General features: G+C 45.2%; 1 protein-coding gene across 14 annotated transcripts in view; it reads left to right on the top strand.

Moving 5' to 3' along the window:
* ALPK1 (alpha kinase 1) overlaps nt 1-8,345 on the top strand; it is a 41,139-nt gene that overhangs the window by 239 nt on the left and 32,555 nt on the right. For 4 of the 14 annotated variants that reach the window (XM_080591301.1, XM_080591299.1, XM_080591300.1 and 1 more), the window contains exon 2: nt 283-4,709. The exons of 2 other annotated variants lie outside the window; for them this stretch is intronic. The gene's annotated coding sequence lies outside the window, so the exon portion shown is untranslated. The remainder of the gene's footprint in view (nt 1-282; nt 4,710-8,345) is intronic. 8 more of the 14 variants (XM_080591292.1, XM_080591291.1, XM_080591290.1 and 5 more) reach the window with 5 other exon arrangements.

The following is an 8,345-nucleotide window of genomic DNA, read 5'->3' as shown; positions in this document are numbered from 1 at the left end:
ACACAGCTCTGTATGACTTCATACAGGAGATGTCTGGGACTGGATTTATTGCTCCTCCCGTCCCTAAGTCTCGCGCTGGCTGAAATGCTGCCAGCCTCAGCAAAATGACCCCAGCCTTCCCCCTGAAACAGAAAATCCCCAGCACTCTGTCCTTCTGGGGCTTTTTGGGTGTAGCCGCAATCACTTCCTACAAAAATAGTTACTCGGTGCACTAGAGTCCATTCCTATGTTGCATTAACTTCTTTTTTTTTTTTTTTTTTTAAATTATTGAATTTCCTTTAGTAGTGAAACTGCAAATAGAAGTGCAAAGCCTGCGGAGCTGGCCAGCGTGGCGCAGTGGACGAGGCACTGGGACTGGATTGCAACAACAGTGCTGGACGTGGAAATAGAAGTGGGTTGGAGCCGTGCTTTCCTCTCGGGATGCCCTCTGTCTGGCTGTGCGTCAGACACCCATGTTCATTGCCTTGCCAGTAATAAGGGAGAAGGAAGTTCCTGAAAAAGGCCTGCTTGTAACTTTAAATTTATGGTTTCCTGCATCCAGTGTGTCTGTGTGTTTATCAGTGGCATATTAGCAAGGCTATCTGCTTGGGCTAATTATGTATTCGTAATGAGTAACTATGGTAGGCTGAAAGACTGAGGTGGTTAGGGTTGGTTGTTGTGCTGTTTTTCTAACAGCTTTGGTCTGATTCCTAAGGTTTCAGGTAAGTCTAGATCCCAAACAGGCAAATCTGGAAAATGGAAAAATACTAGGAACCCTTAAGTTGCTTTCAGTCAGGATCACTTTTTGAGAAGCTGAGAGTCACTGAAGGGAAGTTGGTTTCTTCCTATTTTGGGGCAGTTCATGTTAGGTCGTAAGAATCATAGAAAGTGTATTCCGGGTTGGTGAGTGAAAGCACTCCCTTTGGATATCTGTGTTCCAGCTAATTCTTTCTAAGTGACTAAACATGAAAACCCGTTCTCCAAACTTCCTCCCAGTGCTTTAACAAGTTTTAGGAACATTCAGTAAAGCATCCCAATGTGAGGTTTTGGTCTTTTGGGATTGGTTGTTGGTTTTTTTTTTTGTTTGCTCTGGCCCATTGAGCAAGTGGCACAGTGGTTAGTGATCTGCCTAGCCTATTCAAAAGCTGGGAACTCACTGATAACGGTGTGTGGATATTTAGGAATCCCACTCTTCATAGTTGTGTTTCTTTTGCTGCCTAAAAGCTGTTCTGTGGATCCATGTGCAGGGCAAGACCTGAGACTAGAAACAGCCTGGGCCAGTCTGACACCTGCTATTTTTCTCTGCTGTTTACCTTAACGTCATGGAAGCGTCCTTATCCTGTTGGATCAACAGCAGGTCTGGCCTGATTTCAGTGGCGCTGAGATTTTACTGCCGCTCTGCCCAGCCCTGCCATAGCTGGACTTACAGGTGTGGGTGTCACAGCTTCAGACCGGGTTTGCCACCATGCAACAGGAGAGATTTAGGTGTGCCGGGTAACTAGCTTGTAAATGCTGAGTGCAATTTCTGTGCTTTGCTGATGACCCTCTTTTGGCAGCTGGATTTCTCACTCCCTGGTGCTGTAGCTTTCTTAGCGGTGTTGTGTGAATGCTGAAGTGAGACCTTCTATGTCAAACTTTGCCTTAGAAAATGCTTGCAGTGGATGCGAACACATGACTTCTTGCTTTTAAGGCAAATGGGCTGAGATGCCATCGTTCTGTAGGGTTGAACGCTCACCAAGAGGTGACATGAGCAGCGTGCTCCTGCTTCAGACACCATATCTGAAGTGCATCCTTGCATGGCAAGCTTAGCAGGCAGCCCGTGAAGAGTGCAATAGCTGAGTTACCACCCCATGTCTCCCCAGGTCTCCCCATTTGCTCATCCCCCAGCACGTCTCTGAACACCCTCACGGTCTGCTTGCTCCCCAGCACTGAGCACCTCACCTTGAGGTGCTGGACATGTGCCTCATGGGCCCCAACAAGCTCCGCGGCGGGGTGCACGCAGCCACTGCACTGCAGTGGTCCCCCTGTGCAGCACAGGGGTGACCTGGGTCATCCTTAGCCCTTTGGGGATGTGCAGAGCCAGGCAGCAGGAGGGACAGTCACAGCCCTGGGCTGCGAAATGCTGTCGGGTGGATGCGTTTGCTTGCACATCCGCAGTGCTGGGAAATAATAATATCCCCGTAGTGTCCAGCACAGGCTTGCATGGGGGGGCCGGTAGGTGGCAATGTTTGATCAGGCAGCGGGAAATGGCATTTTGTATTGCAAGAGCTCTTCTGACACTTCAAGTTAATGGTAGTCATTTCAGTGGTAACTTCCAAGAGTTCATTTGGGAGAAGCGTATCAGAGCACGCAGCAACCTATAGCTAGGTTCTGCAATTAGTTGTTGTGACCTTAGAGCAGCCAAGTGCCTCCTGTTCAATGGGAAAAGAAACAGTCCCTCCTCAAAGACATGCAGTCCGAGTATAAAGCAGGATATTCAGCTGGATCTCGGTGTGAGAGGAGGAGATAAGCACAAGAAGGCGTTGCTTTCACTGAAATTTCACGTTGCACTTGCAGGAACCACAAAGCAGTGAAGAGAAATTCCAGAGGAAAAAGGAGTGCAGTTCCCCCCTTGTTTTATTTACTTCTTTGTGCCTTCTTTACTCAGGACAAAAGAACTTTTCCATTTCCCTCTCATCCAACCTGAACAAAGTCAGTTTGAGGGAGTTCATTCTGACTAGCAAAGAGCACCCTTTCTTACGAGGTGGACTTTACTTACACCACTGTCCCAGTTCTCGTGTTCTTTCTGTCCACATCGTCTGCCCTTTGTCCTTCTTCCAAGCATGTCCTGGTTTTCCCCCCTCTAGCTTCTCCCCTTCATTTCTATTGTGCCTCTCTGCTACCCCAATTTCTTCTCCATCTCCTTCCTCTCTTGCTGTCTGTGGTCCTTCTGTCTCACCATCCTCCTGATATTGTTTCTTACTACTCTGTTGTTCCCTCCACCCTTTGTTTTGTCAGTGGGGCTTTTCTCCCTCTGTCTGGGTGCTTTCCTGTTCCCTGCTGTCCTTGTTTCTACTTCTTCTCCAGTCTGCCCTTGCTGCTCAAGCCCAGACACCTGTGAAATGGAGCCACGCAGTCACAGGGCAGCAAGAAAGTATGGTAGATACCAGGAAGAAGCTGGGAAGTGGAACAGACTTCTCTCTGTTGGCGTCACACTGCAAGATCCTTGAGAACTGACCCAGTAGTAGGGCCTCAGCATTTCCCTCCTTACTCTGGCTAAGGGATGGCTGCCCTCTTTACAAATAACTGGCAGAAATAACTGAGGGCCAGAGAGATAAAATATAGTGGGGATGCTGTGAAAAGAGGCGGAGATGTTCCGTGTGCCTTGGAGTCCCTTCTTATTGACAGCTGTGGCTTTGGAGGAAGGTTCATGCAGCTCTGTGGGAAAGAGCTCCTGTAAGTCCAGCTTTCATGGGATAAGGAGTGGAAAAAGGAAAGTAAGGGAGGTTTGATGCCGTAGAGCAGGTGCTTGCTTCTTGCTCAAAATTAAAAGCAAATCATCTTTTAGCCCTAATACAAAAGAAAAACTGTCAGCTCTTCCCTGTTTTTTTGTTTGTTTTTTTTTTGTTGTTGTTGTTTTGTTGTTATTGTTGTTTTTTAAGTTAGAACAAAGACTGCAGACTTAGGCATGATGAAGCATCACGTTTCTCAGAGGAGAGTGTCTTAATGAATTTCAGTAGAGCTGGAAATTAAAAATCATTTGTGTAACTTAGGAACGTGTTGGGGATGAGTGCTCTGTGCACAGCTGCTGATTGTAGCTGTGCTCATTCCTCCTAGCTGTTGAATAAAAGAGTCCCCTGTGTTTTCTAAAAATAGTTAGAAAGCTGTGGGGTTTTTGTTAGTGAGCCGACTGGAGTTCTCTTTGTTTACCAATAACTGGGAGTCCAGCTTTCAGTTATTTGGTGGTCATCTCCCTTCTTTTGTTACCTGGAGGTGATTTACTGGTTGAAGTTCTGATCCCCTGGTTGTAGGCCACTACACTTACAGCTGGCATAGACGTCTCGCGTTTGTTATTTTGTGGAACTTCACTCAAACCAGAAAGAGAAAATACTTGGCATACAGATAAAGCTTTTCCTTCTGTAATTGCTTACAAGAAGTATGCAATCCATGTATTGTTCTGACATTTTTCTGCCTGCAGATAACCTCTGAACCTCACCTGGAGAGTCTCCCTGATATCTCAGTTGTTGACCTTATCAGATTCACAAGCTACATGTGGTTGGACCTTAAACAGGCTTGCTGAAGAGAAGTCTGTGTCGCTGTAGGTAGCACAGCATGCAGTGAGACACCCTGGCTTAGCTCTGTGCGATAGAGGGCATGCATGTGGAAGCCCATCTTTTATATCAAATCTCACACTGACGATCTAAACAAGAGAAGACTTGGTGAGTTACAACTATTACATGATGGAATTATTAACCTTTATAATCCTACTGACCAGCTCTGGCCGTTGAGAGACCTGAGAGTGCTCCTTGCAAGAACTAAAACAATAGTTCAGGTTCCCTGCAGTGATTACGGCTGAGGAAAGTATGTTCTCCCTCGATGCTAACCCTCGCACTTCAGCTTGATGTTCTCTGCTCTTTGCTCTTTCCTGTTCTAAAGACCTAAACTGTGGAAACTGTCCAAAGCTGTGGTTTCTCAAGGTGGCCACGTATCAGCTCTAATCAAAGGCATCACAACACATAGTTTGTCTAGCGGTGAGTATTTTAAATACTGTATTGGGAATTGATAAGATTCTAACAATGATAAGGTATATTTTCTGTATTGAAAAATCTCTTTTCTTTTGTTCTGAAGCAGATCCATTGGCATATAAACACTGTGACAATTGTTCTAGACTCCAGTGAAATGAAAGTTATTTTGAAGAGTTAAAATAAGCCCTAAAATAAACTTTTATTTATATATGGCATATAGTTTTCCTCAGATGTAGGCTTTAATTGTAGTTTCTGGTCAGTCATTGTGATATCACTCTTGCTTTCTAGCTGGCATCCTAAAACTAAGTGACCAAAAAATAGGCCTGAACCAAAGCCTGCTGAAATAAACCTGAGCCTTTCCACAGAAAGGGGTCTGAGGTGGAATAAATGCAGAAAGAGAAGACAGGAGGGAGCCACGTTTCAGTAAATATTCTCACTTCAACACCTTCCATCTCCTTCCCACTCCAGGTTATATTGGCTGTCAGCCTCAAAGACTGAGCCATGGTAACCTGCCGTATTTCAGAAGCCTGTCTGTGAGACAGAGCATCCCTGTGAGCCATTTATTGGTGTTTAGGAGCGAGGTATTTGCATTACCTCAGGCATATATGCTTCAGATGTAACTTGTCATTTAGAGGTGGTGAAGGCAGCCTTGTATCTCTTCCCTCACTTGGGACTAGGGTGGTTTTTGCCCCTTACAAAAAAAATCTCGGTGATGAAAAACAGTAGGATTTCACAGCACAGGCAGCATTGGTTTACGGGTTTGTGTATAGTCTCACAAGGGAACACTGTTCAATAGGCTTCAAAGTGATTCAGCCATGGCACAACTGTGGCTGTGGCCACATGTAATATAGCCTGTAGCTCTTTAAAGAGGATTAGCCTTAGATCAGGGACAGCATTCATTGCTGGATTTCATGTAAAGTAGAATATGCTAATGAAATGGTAATGTCTACAGCAAACATTGCATAATATTGTAAACCCTCAAAATTGAGCATTGTGTCTTGATATCTCTGCTGGAAGTCAAACTTTTATATTCTGTTTGTTACTTGAAGAAAAAGTGAGGTTTGTAGTATCACCACAATCCATAATAAATTAAGGTCTGGTTTGAAGTCTTACATGAAAAGTTTAGAAGATAACAACAAACACTTAAAAGTAACTTTTCCAATGCTGGTGAATACTTTAATAATGTTATAGTTCTCCAGCAGAGACAGAACTCACCACATCTTAAAATATCTTAATTGGGGTTTTCTGTAACAAGTGTGATCTTGGTTCAATCCTGCATTCTCACCCTGCCTGCCATTCTGTTGCTCTAAATAGCATGTTTGGGCTTAAATGAGTTTCAGCATGAATCCTGCAGAGATACAATATTTCTGACTTGTGTTTGTGAGCCATTTTGTCTTTTTTTTTTTTTTGTCATTTTCTGTCTGTTAGTTTCAACTGGCAGTCCAGTAGGCTCAATGTGGCTCTCCTCCTTCAGTTTTATGTCAGTCTTTTGAATTTTTGAAGATTAATATGGTACATATGTTTAAAAAGCCCCGAACTTCAAGGGGAGATGTCTTGAGATGACAAACTACATGACTTGAGATGTTGTAAAGGACTGCGTTTGCAGAGTGTCATGAACACCCCTCAGAAAACTGCCCTCCTGTGAGCACTTGACCACCTCTAAAAGCCTCGGCTGTGTTGTGGCATGTAGAGGAGACCACTCTCATAACATTAACTCACCATAGTGATTTATTATGGTGCTTATTACACCAGGAGTCATCTTTATTTTTAATGTTGTGTATGCCGTGTAATTTAAAGTCACGTAGGCCGTATGGTGCCCCGATATGATGCTGCCTCAGTGCCCGGCCTTGCAGCCTTTGCCAGCGGAAGATCTTGGACTGCTAGGTGCAATGTCCCCTGGCACAAGCCAGCAGAGTGGACACGGGGCCCTGCAGCATCAGCAGGCTCCTGGCCTGGGCTTTGACACCCACACAGCACATTCGGGCGTGCTCTCCATGCAGAGCGCAGTGGTAGGCCTCATAAACCCCAAGGGGACATCTTGCTTTTGTGGTGTCTTGAAGTGCCTCCTCCCCTCGTGCTGGGGAATCAGAGTCTGAGGAAAGCCTTTGGGAAGAAGGTCTTTCTGGCTCCGCTTTCATAATGGCAGCTTTTATTACTAAGTAGTTTTTCACCCTGCACAGTGCCATAGTTTAGGATTTTTTTGTTTGGCGATTTTTTTGGTGGTAGTGTCTTGTCTATTTTTTATATACATAAATATATATAAATATACATTTTAATTTTGAAGGCATTTTTCTCTCTAGACGTGGAGGGGTGGTGATACATATTCATGAAAGAGAAGTCTTCCCAGCCCCTGTTCACGCTGACAAAGACTTGGCTGTTTCACACAGCAAGCTGGCTGGAATTGTGTGGGGCCTGCCTGACCAGATTAGAGCAAACAGCAAGCTTAGTCCTCCAGTCGTTAGGCCTCGCCTGCCTAACAATTTCCCCAATTGTCATTTTGACAAGGCTGTCATTAGGTGATGGCTTCTTTTGGCCATTTTCAGATAAAGATAATTTCCTTAACTTCCATTTTATTTGACAACAAGTAGTTTGGGAGAGAAAGGAAGTGCTTCAGTGGTTTATGGATTAGGGGTTTGTCACTTCAAAGGCATCTTTGATCTAAAAATATGTGCTGTACCAAATTCATTATGTCTTTTTTTTTTTTTTAGAACTTTTTAATTTATTGATCTTCCCCTCGGTTATTCCCTTTTTCTGGCATCCCCTAGCAGTGCATGAGATAGCAGCAATGAGGGGAAGGAGCCCAAACGTCCTGGCCTCTCTGGGAAGCCATTGCTGGGGCAAAACAACAGGTGCTTTTGGTGGGCGCCAGGCCCCAGCTTCATGGCTGGGTTCAGCCATCAGTGCTGCAGGGGGACGGGGCTGGAGGTCTGTGGGGATTGAGGTCTGTGGGGCTGGAGGTCTGTGAGGCTGAAGCTGGGCTCCTGCAATGCTCAGCTCGGCTGCAGTAAGCGCTGGGCGGGCTTTGGACCCGTCTCCGCGTTTAGCGTGGATAAAGCTCTGCCTGTCATTATATCAGGGTAAATCCATCACGGTAGCCCATTACCCTGGTCTTACGCAGGCTTAGCCGAAGCTGGGATTTGTTCTGTATCCATATTAATATCCGTTCTAATTACCCCAGCGCTTTCTGTCGTGTTGTGCCCAGGCAGATAACCATCCCCGTGCTGCTGGAGGCTGTTCTTGATCCCATTTCTAAACAGAAGCACTTCTGCTCAGCTCTGGCTGGGGGAGCTGTGAAGAGGCTGCCTTTTTTTTCCCCCCTTTTGCCTGCTAATTGGCTGAGACCACCAGAATTTGGAGGACACAGATGTCACTGATAGTTTGCCTAGGGAGCACATTCGTGCCCATCTGTTGCAGTCTAGAAGGCTGTTCATATATCCACAAGGCCTTCATTTAATTCTTGTCAGAAAGTAATGTAAATCCAGTTTACCTCAGAGGTCACAGCCAAGATTTATGCCAATGAGCCCCCTGCAATTTACACACACTGTAGTTGTATAGGATGAAAAGAAAGCCTTTCATGTTGGTGCATATTAACAAGAAAGCTTGCCTTAGGAGAGGCTTTTTGATTGAGGTTCTTCCTTATTT

The sequence above is a fragment of the Anser brachyrhynchus genome, assembly GCF_964034855.1.
Source record: "Anser brachyrhynchus genome assembly, chromosome: 4".
Taxonomy (NCBI): domain Eukaryota; kingdom Metazoa; phylum Chordata; class Aves; order Anseriformes; family Anatidae; genus Anser; species Anser brachyrhynchus.
This window is presented reverse-complemented; position numbering and strand designations above follow the sequence as displayed.